At 40.6% G+C, this 16,265-nt stretch overlaps 1 protein-coding gene across 4 annotated transcripts in view; it reads right to left on the minus strand.

The window, feature by feature from the left end:
• The window catches only part of ARNTL (aryl hydrocarbon receptor nuclear translocator like), a 46,299-nt gene that overhangs the window by 21,754 nt on the left and 8,280 nt on the right, over positions 1-16,265 (minus strand). For 3 of the 4 annotated variants that reach the window (XM_048950276.1, XM_048950278.1, XM_048950275.1), the window contains exon 2: positions 985-1,108. The gene's annotated coding sequence lies outside the window, so the exon portion shown is untranslated. Of the gene's footprint in view, positions 1-984; positions 1,109-3,614; positions 3,808-16,265 lie in introns of those variants that run through there. The other variant, XM_048950277.1, reaches the window with a different exon arrangement.

The following is a 16,265-nucleotide window of genomic DNA, read 5'->3' on the forward strand; positions in this document are numbered from 1 at the left end:
AGCATTCAGGCAGGTTTTTAATATCTCCAGAGAAGGAGAAGACTCCACAAGCTCTCTGGGCAGCAGGTGCCAGTGCTCTGTCACCTCCAAAGAAAGGAAGTTCCCTCTCATGCTCGTGGAACCTCCTGCGCTCCAGGCAGAACAGTCCCAGATGTCTCAGCCTTTCCTCAAAAGGGCTAAGTTCCAGGCCCCTAAGCATCCCTGTAGCTCTCCACTGGATTCCATCCAGAATTTCCATGTCTTTCTTGAACTGGAGAGCACAGAAATGGACACAGCACCCTGGATGTGGCCTCACCACGGCAGAGCAGAGGGGGAGGAGAATCACTCTGGGCCTGGAATCTTTTGATTCCACTTTTTTCCTCCTCCAGTGGAAAACAAACATGCATCAATATGAAGGGCAAGATTAAAGACTTCTCCTTTGTATTTTCAGGTGTGAGCACTGAGTACATTCTATGTATCCATATTTGCTCATCAAGAAGTGACATGCAGAGCGGCTTCTCTCCACCCTGCTTCTCCACCCATTGTCAACATGACTTTTAACTAAAGGTTTACTCCTGTGTTTACTGCCCAGTGAACTGCTGCAACCTAACAGAAGTAAAGAATAAGTTCTTTCTTCTGCTTAGTGGGAAAACCAATTTTCACGCCTCTCTCCTTCATTTGAAGACCATATTCTTAAAGTCCATAAGGTTTGAGAGTTCTACTTCCCCTAAATTTTATGGAACAGAATTCCAAAGATTTTGATACAAAATGAATGAATTAAATAAATACCTCCACCAAAGCATACCCCCCCCCTCAAAAACCCTAATAACCCAGGGAAGGTCTAAGACAAGTAGTTAAAAATACAGAAGAATGTAATGTGCATTTTTCATCTAGAAAGTACACAATATAAACCTCTAGATTGCAAACATCACATAGCTGAAAGAAACATTGTGAAAAGCTTATCCATTACTGAATGCCATCAGTTGTGAAGCAAAAAGATTTTACCTGAAAGCTTTTCTTGGAAGCCTAAATCCACCTGGAAGAAGAAGAGGATGCTCAGCCTGAAGCAGTTGAACACCTTAAAACTTTTTCATGCCTCATAGTCTGTTAGTCAGGTACTCTCAAAAACCTGAATGGAAAGAAAAGCAGCAACCGTAAGAAATGTAAAAAACGCCTTCAAGGCCAGTTTGTTTACAACATCTGGCTTGGACATTTTTTACAGCAGCAAACAGATGCTTTAAGTGAGAAATACAATGTCTCATCTACTCAAGAGTAGAATATTCATTTCCTTGTAAAGCACAGGAGCTTCATTCATTTTCAGAAGGTTTAGATGTCATTTCCAGCAGACCAAGTACTGGAATGGAAGGAAATTCCCAGCATCATTTCCTTTGAGCCTTCTTTATCTCTCTTTGGTTTTTGCAGCTAATCACATAAGCCTTCTCCACTCATATCATCAGATCTGAAAGCATTTGTTGTCAGACGCTTGCAAAATAAGTCTAACTGCTGTTACACTGCAGAGAAAAGCTGTTTTAATGTTAAGGTAGCCATAGCCTTAAGATAATTTTGGCTGGGCTTATGATTTTATTTTCCCTTCCAGCAGCACTTGGCATTTCCCAAAGCAAGAATGGTTAAACTTCTTGTCCTATTCTGCAGGCTTCAAGCTTTAAATAAAACTCACATCCCATACTGGAAACGCAAGCCTTTAGATGTGTCCCTCAATGACATTGCAAAGACAGAAGATGGACTGTAGATGATTCTTCCTTCCTAGATTCCTGCCACAAAACTCACTTTTTTCATGAAAAACTCACTACGTGAGATGTGAAAACCACTCTAGGACTGCCTCTTGCAAAAGCTTTTGCAAGTCTTCTGAATATGCTCCTTGCTGATTGATATCTGCGATCACTGCATCCAACCTGTGATGCAAGCAGAACTTCCCAAGAACACAGATGAGTTCCTATAACACCTGCAGAAGTTCTCAAGCCTAAAAACTAATATTCCATCAATGAGGCCACCTTATAACCAATTCTATTGAATCCCATATATATATATATATATATATATATATATATATATACATAAACATGTTAAGAGTTAGAAGCTAACAGAAGCTCCATTAAATACTAGCATCACTTTTTTCCGCTCTGCCAGAACAACAAATTCAGAATTAAATAACTGAAACTCATTAGTCCTATTACAGTAGCAACTGTAATTGCTTGGGATCAAAGTGCTTAAATTTCAGGTCAGGCAAATTATGACTTTTGTATCACTAGCTTGTGAGCACAAGACTGCTGCTGTAGAAGCAGACTTTCCAGACTGCTTCTGAGGGCTCACCATGCATCTCATTGGACAGCCCCTCAGTGGCCTGTTCTCAAAAATGAAAAAGGAGTCAGGTCTTTATGAATGTGTGGGCATATTGGTACAGGTAAGTTAAGAGGCCAGCTGGCACCAGGAAGACATTGACAAAATGCTAAAATATCACAAGTTTTAAGCAAATTATGAATTGCCATCAACTCCATAACCACAACTTACAAGAAGGCTCTCACACACACTAATACAACTACCTGTAGACCAGACTTCACTTTCATTTTAAATCAGCCTTCTCCTAGTTGTCTACTTTGTCTCTCCTACTCAAGCAGTTCAACAAGTATCAACTCAACTATGTTACTATGGTTTATGAGATTACTGCACATTAACACACAACCCTCCAGTAAAGCCACAGTCACTCATCATTTCTCTGCTCTTGTTTCAGATGTAGAAATGTTATCCTCAACCTCAGTCAGGTGCAGAAGGTAGCTACAGCTATACGTTGCCTGGCTAACGTGCATCCATGATTTGGTCTTGGAACCTAATGCAAACCCCTGAGTAGTGGATAATGCATCTACTAGAAACAAGTACTCCCCAAAATTTCTGACCCTAGCATCCACCTTTAAAACTCAAAAGCTCCTGACCACCTCTGTATGTGAGCACAGTTGTTAAAACCACTTTTTACTGCTTAATATAACCTCACTGACCACTAATGATGACCTGACAGCAGGGTGGGACATGCTGGAATTAAGAAAGAAAGCAGAAGAAAATACCTATTTTAAATTTAACACAGTTCTACTGAAGAATGCTTAAAAAAAACCACAACACTGACACTGATGTGCTTTAATGCACAAAAATTTGTTCATATCAAAACAGAAGTTTCAAAGCAGTTACTTTGAGGCGCATTAGCCATTTAAGCAGAGAAAAACTACATTCAAAAAACCAGAACTCTCCAATTCTTACATATCAGCCCTTTCTCTGCCACGTCCTAAATGTCTGTCTCAGTTCTAGCAACCATAGCCCTACACATCAGCATTGTGGGAATTGAAAATCACAGCCGTCTCTCGAGATGAGGATTAAAGTTAGAAACAGTCAACACAAGGATCAGAGCAAAAGCCATCATGTCCCACTGTAACCAACAGGCAGCAACTCAGAGAAGTAATCTGTGTCAGGGCTTTTTACAAACTTCTTGAAAAGGGAATATTTGAGTTTTTCAGCCTCAAAATGCTAGTTTTTCAATGGCTAAAACAAAACAAAACCTCTATGAGAAGCAACACAATAATTATCCATAAACACAAGCAAAGCCCAAATGTTCTGTTTATGAGCCTTACCCGCTGAGAAAGTACTCCAAGAACCTACTTGAACAAATGCCATGTAGGCCACTTCCTGATTACATTTTGTCATTGTGCCGCACAAGAACTTTTCTCCACAGCCCATTTCAGACCACTTCCTTGAGGATTTCCCTCTCGTGCGTGCAATCTCTTTTGTCTAACCCCTTGTAAAAGGAGGCAATGTAATCAAATCTTACTGTTCATCCCTTTAAAAGGAAAAAAAAAAAAAGTTAGCAGTCATGTGACTAGCTTAATCACGCAGGAAAGCTGATCATGAGTACATAAACACCTCTGAGCAAATCAAGGTCAGAGCTAAAGTAGGTCAACCAAGTCTGCCAAGCACCCATCTGAGAGTCAAGACCTCTTTACACAAGCACCATGAGTTTCAATTACCCCTGGGCAAGACTCAGCTATCTCTAGCACACAATGCATTTTTCACTTATTTTAAGAGAAATGTAATTCTTAACTTTGTGAATCAGAAGTGTGTCACATCTTAAAGCACGATTTCACAATGACAGAGGAAAAGTATTGTGTAGTTTCCTTCAGAGATAATTAAGAAGACGCTTACAGTCCCTATGCGTAATGACTTGAACCAAAAACATGCAGCTACAGTAAGGAAAGCTTTCTCCCCTTCACAGCAGTACTCCACCACAGAAGGCAGCTGTCACAGTACGAACCAGGAAGAAGCACGACAGGATTTGTTCTCTCCACTCTGTATTTCTCCCAGCCATGCTGTAGATGCACAGTGCCCCAGATGCACTCACCCCATCTAATGGTGGCAGAGGTCTGCTCAGCAGCACATGCACTGTGGTGTCCCCAAGCTGCTCCCAGAGGCATCACGTGCACACGGGCACAACTGCCCCATGTGACAAGCAGTTCCTACAGCAGAATCTTCATTAGGAAATAGTCTGTATGGTTCAAAGGAAGATGTTTGAACTAAAGCAGTGATATTTTCCTTTTCCTTCGGTCCTTAAGGAGCACCTGCCAGAACACCTATTTGTCCAACAGATACTGTTTTGTTTCAGTGTCACATTCGTGCTCCCTGAACTTCCTTAATAACATTTGCAGGAACGCCCTGCACTCCCAGATGGTAAAATGCCCTGTGGCATCATTCCACATCTCACAGCAGAGCCGTGATCTGCGTGTTTTGCTTGCTGAGGCCATCCTTTTACTCACTCAACACCGTGTTCCCCAGCCTCTGGCAGCCCACAAACCACATCTGAGTTTTGGAACTCTTCCCTATCCAAGCTGGTGTTTCTAGCCCATCCTTCTGGCACACACATAGCCTGGTGCACACCTCACATTACCAGCTGCTACAACACAGACCTGCACAAGGCAGGCTGCACAAGCAGCCCCAGCTCTGCAAAGGCAGAGGCACAGCTTTAGGGTGCTCAAGTGACTTACTGCCCTAACAGCTGCCCCCTGTCTTTCCTAAGAAAAAAGGTACAGGCTGGAGGGGGGCATCCCATGAATTTAAACCAGCCACAGAGCTACAATTTTGACCTAAGGAAAAAAAAATAAAGCCTTCAATACACAGAAGAAAAACTCCACAGGCACAAAGAACATCCTTCAGCTCTGGAAAGTTAATTAAAAGACATTTTCTCAACAGATCAACATGGTCTCCACACACCCTCCTGTACCTAAGCAGGTTTGTTCATCACTAATGTCTCTGAGAAAACTCAGTCACACCATGGCATCACCTGAGGAGTTTTCTAGGCTGTCATAGTGATAATGGAGCCATAGGACAACATCCTGAGTTTATCCTGTCCATAGAAGCACTGAGACTCTCAGTTCAGCCTCAGATCCTATCTCTCATTGTTTAAAAAGGGAAATACTTTTTACTTCCAGCTTTTTTGACAAAGGACTTCTCTGGTGCTCCAAAGCCTAGAATAAGCGGTAACTAAAATAATTTACTCATGCGATAAGGAGTTCAGAACTGGATCCATACCCCAGAAGTATCTCATCAGTACTGAGCAAAGTGGAAGGCACAATCTCCTCAACCTGCTGGTAACACACTTCCTAATACAGCCCAGGATGCTGGTGGCCATCTCATTTGCAAGGGCTCTTGGCTGCTAACTCAACAAGGTGTCCCCTAGGACTTCCAAGATCTACAGATTTAAACAAGCAAACAAACACCTAGCTCCTGTTTTTCTTTAAGTGCAAAAGACAAATGCCTGCTTCAAGACTGATAGAGATATGGACCACTTTCACAACAACAACAAAAAAGCAAAACCATATTCCACCTGTGCTCCTTCCAGGAATCAAACCTGTTTAGAGTGAAACTGGACTGTCCGTGCTATGGCTGAAGTATTTCCTTCCTTAATAGGTTCCAGTAGCATGTACTGTAGTGACATAGCAAAAAGGTTGTGTACATTCCTGCACATCAGCTGCTAGGGCTGGAGACTGTATTGTTCTCAGCAGTGGCATCCAGAGTAAGCAGCCCTCAGCCACAAGAGCTCTCAGGACCTCACACATGGCCATCTGCCTCTCTACCAGTTCAGTGAATTCCAGCTAGAAGTGTAGTACAGCAAAGCTTACTAGTTTACCATCATTATTGAAAGTCTGATTACGCGTAAGCCTTTGGATGCCTTATTTCAACAGACCTTGATCACCAAAATCTCCAGTTTGACTTCAATGGATGTGGACACAGTTACAAAAAACAGTTATTCTAAAAACAGCTATTTGCAGGAAAATGACTGAGCTTGAGATCAGAAGTGTTTCTATTTCCTTAAACCAAAACCAACTTAAGACAATGCTTAGCACCCCAAAATTTCTCCAGTGTAGGTTAAAGAAGGAAACAGCTGTATTTTATACTTGAAAACTGGACCCACTGGTGTTAAATGCTGACAGAGTTCACAAAAACCTACATTAAGATGTAGAGTTTAATATTAAATTATTCTGATCCTTCAGATGATTTTGTGTCTGTGTGGGAAGGAACGAAGTACTACAGTTTCAGTATTAGAGGGAAAAAGAAGAAAAATAGATCTAAAATTAATAGACAACAGAAGCTTTATGCCCTTTGGGCTGGATATCTGATTCTGGTCATTCACTCTTTAGATGCCAAAATTCATGACTGCTAGTAGTGACAGACCTATGCAGAGTTAAAGGATAAAAATCTGCTCCCCCAGTCACTGTGAAAGTTGTCAAACTGAGTTACTAAGCTTGGTACTCACTCCAGTGAGTGAAGACGTACTGTTCCACAACCACTGGGTGCAACCCTTGTTTTTTTATCAACCCTAAGCCATCCAAGGGATGTTGGAAGCTGAAAGACTGACAGAAACCCATCCTATCAGGTAGGAAAATTAATTATCCAAAATAAATACCATTTACATAACAACCTAATCAAAGCCACTGCTGATTTCTGTAGTAGTTTAGTGAGTTTTGATCAGAATCTTTTGGGGGAATAAAGCGCAAATACACCAAACAGTCTCCCAGCTGAGGAGGCAGAGGCTCTGTGAAGTCTCCCGAATGGTAAACATTACTTCTGAACTGTCAACAAAATCTCTCGTGCTGCAGTGCGCAGTCAACTTCAAAGTGGAATTTTTTGAACAACCAGAAAGTCTTCCTCAGGAAGATTGCACACAGCCTGGACCGACATTTCCAGAGCAGGAGAAGCATGTAAGACAAGTACGTAAGCTACTCAACTCACTTCCCATGTTTACACAAGCAGTGGGAATTTACAAACCAGTGCATCTTTAACACACAACTGAGAATGTCTGGTTTGCACTTATAGTCCAAGAGATGCAGCTTTCTGTTTTAAGATTTCATCTCACTCCTACAAACAGCTGGTTTGCTGAAGAGAAATGCTTTAGGCACAAGTTTCAAGGATGTCTTCACTCTTCATCTACACAAACCAAAAACACTGCATTTCAGGCAGTTAAATATATGCCTTTTAATTCAGAGCTTAAGAATATCACAAAGCCCAACTGCTCATTTTAACTACTACAATGTCCTTGATACGCTCTGAGCAAGTTGAAATTCTCCTTCCCGTGGCTATGCCAAGCTCTTGCATCCTCAGTTTGGCAACTATTCTGCCTGCAGTGCATCATCTCTAAAGTTGTCTCTGGTAAGGAAGCAAAATCCTTTAATGCAAAGTTCTAAGAAATATGTCTTCTGAAGGGTCTCCTGCAGAGCCTCTATAGTGGCAAAGCACCATTACAGCACTCTGTTAGCTGCCCCAGTTTCCAATCTCACAATATGGCTGTGTGCTTTTGCCAGGTTCTCATTTTCTTCTTTCTTCTTCATACTGGAGAATTATTAGCACCAAAATTAGACAATAATTCGTGTTCTTGAGTGACTATAATATTATAGTAATATAATATAATGTAATATTTCTTCTTCTTGATTTTTAAAGTTCATGCATTCAGGGATGTCAGCCATTTTTCAGTTTAACAGGCTGAACTGCTACACACTTCTTTTAGCATTCTACACACTTCAAGCTCATTAAGGCGACAAACCCAGTTTCTTGCATCTTCTTTTGGTTTGGATTACCTGGTCCAAGTACTGTTACACACACTGCTTACAACTGATTCTGTTTTTCACTCACATTACTATTACTACAAACATAAATGCACCAGGCATGCACAAGACCTTTCCTGCAGTGATCTACTGCCAAACAAATAGGAAAAGAAAAAAAAAAAGAAAAGAACAGGTCTCAACCAAACAGGTTGTATCTTCAGGCAATGAAGCACAGAAACAAAAGGGCCAAATATCACTAAAAGGAGAGTAGACACGTGTTATATTTATACCTTACACATTCATTTCCAGCTTTGTCACAATCTTTTTGGTCCTTCTAAATTCCATCTGTGACTGGAAGAAACCCTCCCTGCTTTCAGCACCCTGCCAGCCTGACAAAGAAAAGCTGACAGGCTGTCAGTTTCCCTTTGGTCCTAAAGAAAGCCATGGGAAAAGCAAGATATTCTCAGCCTGCCTGAAACCAAGCTGAGGATATTTCCCACTCAGCTGCTTGCTCCAGCACACACATCTCTGAGGTCTGTTTTTCCCCACTCATTTATTAAAAGCTTTTTTTAACTTAGCTTTAAGCAAAATCAGCTGTCAAACATATATATATGCCAGATTCATACGAACATCAATATTTCTTCCTTCCGACTTCCTCAGTACTATATTAGAGGCTCAGCTTCCTTTTTGTTCTCCCACTGTTTTCAGGATAGGAAGGCATCAAGGCTTTTTGTGAAGTGCCTGAGCTTCCAAAGGGAAAAAAACTGCAGGAAAACATGCAACACCATGTCTAATATTACATTATATTATCATGTGTGGAAATAGAGAAATCTACAATTTAGAATTATTCACAAAATCACAGAATCGTAGGTGTTGGAAGGGACCTCCAGAGATCATTGAGTCCAACCCCCCTGCCAAAGCAGGTCATTCCAAATCCCATTTTAATAAAAATTACTCCCCATCCACACGCTCACTCATGCAAATAGCCCCACCTTCTTCTATCTTGAGTCCCTTTGATTTATGTGGAGTAACAGGAAACACTAACATAAATGATAAGCCTACCAGTTTCATTTTGAAATCACACAGTTCACAAGCAAAATCCATATCCAAATAGCAAAAACTGAGATACCACCACAATTCAGCACTTGCACGTCTTCTGGAAAGCATGCAAAGATGTGACCATAAAAAAAAAAAAAATAGGCATACCATTTTCCAGCCTTGCTCCATGCTTCAAAAATAATTGCCTCCCATGTGCCTAAAGTTCCATTTTTTAAGTAAGTGATCTGCTGCTAACACTGAGAAAGGCAGCATTTCAAAGTTAGGATAGCTCATACTGTGGAATTATCCAACACTCCACTCTTCAGAGAGATTCACAAAAAGCAGTTTCGAAGCGCAGTGACAGTGAGCACTGAGAAGTAGGGCAAGTTCCCTGCACCTCCCAAGGGCCAGCACTAACACTGCTACAGTGCATCCGAAGCAGAACGGTTGTACTGAAAGCTGCCTGTTCAGCTGCCCAACCAAGAGCACTGCTGCCACAGCACAGGGCAAGCACGACTGCAGGGCAGCTTCTTCTCATCTTCCATTGGATTCAAGTGGCTGAGAAGCCAAAATGACAATTAAAAGTGCTTTAACAGGACATTAGAAATAAAGCTAGATGTATCATCACGCCATATACTGGATGGGTAAATGATACAATCTAGGCTGCCTCCTTCCAGCACCACCTTTTTGTGTTTCCTTCTCTCTTGCTTGGATAAATTGGAATTCCTTTGCAATGGGACACATCACTGAGGTGAATGCCAGGCACTCTACAGTATGCATCTCACTCAAGCCAGCAATCAGGAAAGTTCAGCTTCTCAAGCTTCAAATACCACACCACTCAAAGCATGACTCAGATGAGCAAATCAAGCAGAATGTGTCTTGTTTTCTATGATGATGCCCAGAGTGGTGACTACTTTGTTAAAAGCTATACAGGTTGGAAAAAGTTGTTACCTGTCTAGCCCAGGATAAACATGAGATAACAAAAACTTCACAGCAGTCTTACAGAACAGCTAACCTAACATCTTACTGCCATGTAAGGGTGGATCACTCCTTCCTTCTCTTGTCACTCTTCCTCCACATTTCCCTTCAGTCCCCTGGTACAGCTTTTGCACAGTCCCCAGAGCCTTTCTGCACAACATGCCGAATCTATCTGCTCATCAGGCTGAAAAACAGCTTGGCAGTAAGCACAGGCTTCAGTAAGTTTAGCAAGCTGCACCATCTCACTGAAACATCGGGTGATACCCTGAACTCTTGCAAAGCCAGGGGTGAGACATGCCAGGAGATAGGAAGGGCAGAACTGTCAATTTCAACAGCAGTGATTTGTTAAAATACCCGTGCTATATGCTTTAATCCCATTTGCAGCTTACTCACAGCAGGATTTGTTTTCATATGTAAATCCCTGCACAGTTGGAGCAAGGAAAGGTTGCCCAAACCTTCTACTAATCCACACCTGCACTGAGACTGCTTCAGGAGCTTTTCCCTTTGTGAATGACAAGTTATGAAGATACAGACATGCTAGCTTCCTTGCCACTCTGTATTCATTGCTTTAGTGAGAGTACAAATTTTATTTTCCGGTGGAAGGCATAAAGGCAATAGGAAAGACCTTGGCAGAAATTGCTGACGGACCACATTCCTTTTATGTGCGTCTGTACATTAATGCTGATGTTGGGAAGAAGCAACATTCAGTTGCCAGAGATACATCTAAGACTTGTATTTTTCCAGGCAGGGTTTAAAGCCTCCAATTTCTGTTTTAAAGTAATGGTTAAGTTTGAATGCATACTTTTGCATTACAACCAGAACTGAAAAAGCATTTTTAAATGGCTGTTGTATGTAGAACAGTCTCACACTACCAAATCAAGGCAGCCCTTCATAAAAGCAGGTAACGATCAGGGAACATCAGGAATTCACTGATTAGGGTTCCTACACTACACAGACATCACGCACATTAAAAAACAAAAATAATCCTACCAACAGCAAAAATGGGTAGAGGAGAACGAAAGTTTGTTTAGAAAAAATAAATTAATAAATCACTGTGTCATTTTCTTGTTTGTTTTTCAGTTGCTGTTGTTCACACCTATGAACCTACCCCAAGGAGCAGCAGCTCCATCCCCTGAGACAAAGAAGGGATAACACACAGAGAAAGCAGATGCCCAATTAACAGCTGCAAGCAGAAGTTTCTCCAACTCATTGCTGTATTCCAGAATAAAATATTCCACAGTGTCCACAGCCCAATCCCGTAGGACCTACGAAGGCACACCAGGCAGTCCAAATTCCTTCACAGAAAGTTTAAGTGGGTTTAGATGATGTTATTTCTGCAGGAAGGCTTGTGCCAAATATTAATAGTGCAGTCCCTTAGTTACCACTTACTAATGCTCATAATTATTTACAGCTTCTGAACAGTACGGAGGATGACTTGGATACCATCCAGTAAACCTACAGCAATTAAATCTATTAGAAAATAGAAAACTTTCCAGTTTCACTCAGTTAGAAAAAAGATAGGCATTGGTTTTATATAGGGAACAATCAAGCTAGTGCTTCAGCTTAGAAAACTGACAAGACCAAGATCTACAAAATCATCCGATGTCACAGTGACAGACAAAGCTTGGTTGACAGCCCAAAAACAATGCTGCTCTTCACACACACGAGGTGGAAGGCAATGGGAACTCCTCACCAAATAATATGAAGGCTGAAAGTTCATGTGGTTTCCCATAAGGGGTAAGGCGAGCTCACGGAAAATGTAAAGCATACAAAGTTCACAAAAAGCTTTCCTAGGTCAGGCTGAAGTCAGCTAACAGTTATCAGCATCATATCAATGAATATCAAGTAGAAGGGACCCACGTTAGAAGTCATTAGGCACAAACCAATCACTCAGCATGGCCATCCCATTCTTAACTAAGCTAAGCCCTCAGTTACTACACAGTTCTTCACTAAACTCTTGCCAGCATTATTAACTGAAATTTCAAATCATTGACTACAGCTCATGATTCTCTTTATAAGGGGGCCAAAGGGGCCAGTGAAATAAGGAACCCTATTAATAACGAGTGCAGAAAACAGAAGTGCTTAGAATAGAAAAGAATGCCGTCCTTCAGAAGATTGCCTACTACTCACTGGACAAAAGCATTTCTGCCTTTTTTCAGAAGTCTACTTTTCTGCAATGTTCACTTCAGCATATGATCTAGAGTCTTGTGTTTTAGTTTGCCCCCACTTCACTAGAGAAGTATATACCCTTATTGTATGTATTTTTGCCTCAATCACCCATCTGGCGCTCCACTGGAATGCTTTTAAGGATATCTGCTAGAGCTCCTTCAGCTATTTCTGAAGGGTTTTGTTTACTTTTATTTTTACCCTTCTAACTAGAAGTTGCCTTGTAAAAAGTTTACAAGAGCCCTCATAGATGTTCTTTTCTGCTACACGTCTTCCTTGGCCTCCCTCTCATTTACAGCCTGGTTAAAGCTGTGTCCTCCTCAGCTCCCTTCTGCTTACAAACATAGCAGCTGAGAGAAAAGTACGTATGTTTTATCTTAACATTCCCTGTCAATTTCCTCAGATTTGTTTCCTTTCATGATCATGTATTCCAGTCTCCTTTGCAGCAGGACACAAACAACCTCATTTGCTATTTTATAAAACAAACTGATATGCTGTAATTCGGGCCAAAGTTCATTTTTAGAAAGATATCCCTGATTAGCTGATAGCTTGCAAGAATCTATTACCCTCCTCCCATCTTAGCTGTTTCAAAGCTCAGTTCCTCTTCTTCTTCCTCTTCTTCACAACTTCAGCTTTTCTGTCTGTATTTGAGTAGATCACCTACAGCTACTGACACTCATTCCATTATGTCTTTCCAGGTAACTCTACCAGGTCATCAACCAAAGGACAAATTCCAGGAATTGCTTTTTCTTCCTTTAACTAAACTCAATTGTGTTTCTTTAATTTCCTACTGTAAGGCTGTATTTGCAAAACACAATTCATCCCTTGAGAACTCTTCAGTTTTCTATAAACACTTCCTGAAATATAGGAGAGTATTAAAGTTAAGACAAATTTAATATCACACTTAAGGAGATTAAGTCACCTTAATTTGTCCACTTCCCTGTAACACTTCACTGGGAACAGTCTATCAATAAAATTGTCCCAGTCACTTCAACAAGACAAGCTTTCTGAGACAGGCTACATATTCTAAGTGTAATACACAAACATAAAACTGCTTGGCAACTAGATAGAAATGGTGTATGCATTTCTTAGGCAAGATCTTATCAAACAACATAGGCTATTGGGAGTGATAATTAAGCACACCAACCTGTTCCACTTGGCTCTCTCACGAGTAAGAGCATTTTCCACCAGCTAAGGATTAATAAGGATCCTGAACAGAGTAATATTATATATTCATATATTATATGAACCAGTTAACAAGTTTATTTAATATGCGACTACATGGAGATTAAGCAGTGCAGCACAGACCTCTCTCTGAGGGATTCATGCAACACAACTCTTACATTTTTTATTAGAAGTTGCAAATCTAAGCATTCCAACCTTTGTTACTGAGTGTGACTGCAACAGATATTAACCCCCTAGCTTCACCTTTCAGCTGGTGCTCTTCCACCTAACCCCAAAAGAGATTTAGACTAAACCTCTCAAAAAACCCCAAGATAATCTATAATTTTGAATACATCACAGTAAGATGATTCAGGGAGCCAAACAAGTACCAGCATTGTACACAGGAGAAGAAGAGATGACGAGCTAACCAGCAAAGGTATACAGTGCTTGCTATGGCAGACCAAGATCTGAATGTGAGAATACAAGGCTTAATTTCTAGATGGATGTTCAGCAAGAATAGGTCTACAAAGCCCATAGTGTAATAGAGATATGAAGGAGAATCTGAAAAACGGTACTTATTTTGTTTGTGAAATGCTGCTTTGAGTAAGTTTACTCTTTTTATAGAAGACTCTTTTTATCAACATCCAAGTTAAAACAAATCCCTCTACATAGGAGCAGAGTCCTGAAAGAGTCTGTATAAACACTATACAGTAGGGTTTAAGAAATACTGTTCCGTATTAGGATGATATGTAAAAATGTTAGAATATAATTTTACTGAGATATCTGATGTTTACATACTGCAAAGTAGAAATATGAAAACTACAAAGACAAGCAAAGAGCAATAGAGGCAGCCAGCAGGAACTAATTGGCCACACTTTTTTAAGAGTGGAAGACAGTGATTAGATCAGATGTGGAAATGATTCTGATGAGTGCATTTTTGGAAAGATGTGTGGAAACTTCAGGATGATTTAAGAGAAACTTGCATGCCAAAAAAAAAAAGACTCAGCTAAATTAGATCACTGGGAGGAGTTAAAAAGGATATGCTACATTTTATCTGAAGGCAGAGAACTGTGGTGCTTCACTACAACATGCAATTACACTTTGAAATGAAAAATAAATGTATTTATCTCTAATGTTTCTTCTGAAGTAGAAACCTGCTAGTCCATTTAGGTTCCTCCCTGAAAGATCTTCATCTGCTTCCTGGATATCTCTGAAACTCACTTGCCAGCTGCTTCTACAGGCACACTTGAGAACTTGCACCAATATTATGCCCTGACTTGGGTGCCACCACACCATCATTCCAAAACATCTGCACGAAGAATTCACCAACAGAAGCAAAGTGCTCACAGAACTGAGAGAAAAGAGACAGAACAACCACACACAAGCAACTTCCAGAGAAGAAAATACATATACGTACGTTTAAATAAAATCAGAGACCAGTTAAGAGAGCAGTCACCACGCCTCTTGAAGTCACCAAACAGAAGTTAGCAGCAAAACAGAAGAATGGTTTTCACTCACAAATAACAGAAACCAGTACTTGTCCACGTTTGCCAGGGAACACCATCAATCCAGTATGTTTAGGGCTAGAGAGAATTAGCAAGCCACAGAAATATCTTAAAAGAGGAAGACAAGTCAGATGATGGAATATTTGTTTTAAAAAAGTGAAAAGTATGCATCTGAAAGCTGTGCCAAAGCAAGTCGATTAAACAAGTTTTTCAGCACACCAGAAACTAATTCATGGAGGCTCAAGTACTCTCGCATGAGAGAATCCTGCTCCAAAAGGCACATTTATTTTGCCTGAAAAGCAGCTGGTACTCTCCTAGGTTAACAAGTGTTCAAGGGAACCTCAAAAGTCTTGCAAGGGTAGATAATGATCAGTTCACCCAGAGAGAGAAGGTCTCCAGTATTATACAGTGTCAGTTAGGTCTCTAATCAGTTGGCATTTTTTCCTTCCTTTATTGTTGAATGGCGGTTTTTTTTGGCCCAGCTTCTTTCTGAGATGTTCACTACTTGGTGTTTACTAGTGCTCACATGCCCAAGGAATGAAAAAAAAAGTCTCTAATTTAAGTAGTGGGCACAGATTCTCTCATTGCCTGCTGACGTGATGTAAAGTTTTTGTAGTTTCCATTTACATTCAAAATTAAATTCAAAAATGGTAGTAAATCTTTTTTTAAAAAGTGTACATCACAGCCCTACAGAAAACAGGTTTTCAATTTATAATTCTTTTGCAGGGCTATTTCATAGTTTCATTAAGAGTATTTATTTAAATGGAAGCCTGAGGAAGTTTTAGAGAGCGTGGCTTCCAGAAAGCAGAGTATAGAGATGAAGTGATAGCAAGACGAGATCTGTGCCAAGTTGGAGAATCATTCTTAAGCTGCCACCCCAGAAATTTTTTTATCAAAGCAGACAGCTCCCCATCCCCAAAGGGCACAGAGGTGTGTACAGTTAGCGTGCTGAGGTCCAAACCATGCATCATCTTGGACGAAAAGAAAATCATCCTCATTTTAGTCCCATTCCTATATTACATTTCCTCCAGATTGCCTGGCAAGCCTAACTAGAGACATTGCTGGGTCTCTGTCATTTTTAAATAAATTACCAGTTTGACAACAACTTGGACACGCAAGTATTCAGCACCGGTAGAGTCATGCGATTGTGGTGAACGAGCTCCTGAGAGATTTGTGTATCTTAAACATTTCTATATTTGTTCATCTGAAAACCCAGAAGAATGAGAGCCAGTTAGGGGAAAGGCAAAACAGTCAGAGGTTGAGCTGAATTACTATTTCTCATTACAAAAATATTTATTTAATGGCAGAGCAGCGCAAGGCTCCACCACTTAGCTCCAGAGAT

This window comes from Lagopus muta, chromosome 6 (genome assembly GCF_023343835.1).
Source record: "Lagopus muta isolate bLagMut1 chromosome 6, bLagMut1 primary, whole genome shotgun sequence".
NCBI lineage: Eukaryota > Metazoa > Chordata > Aves > Galliformes > Phasianidae > Lagopus > Lagopus muta.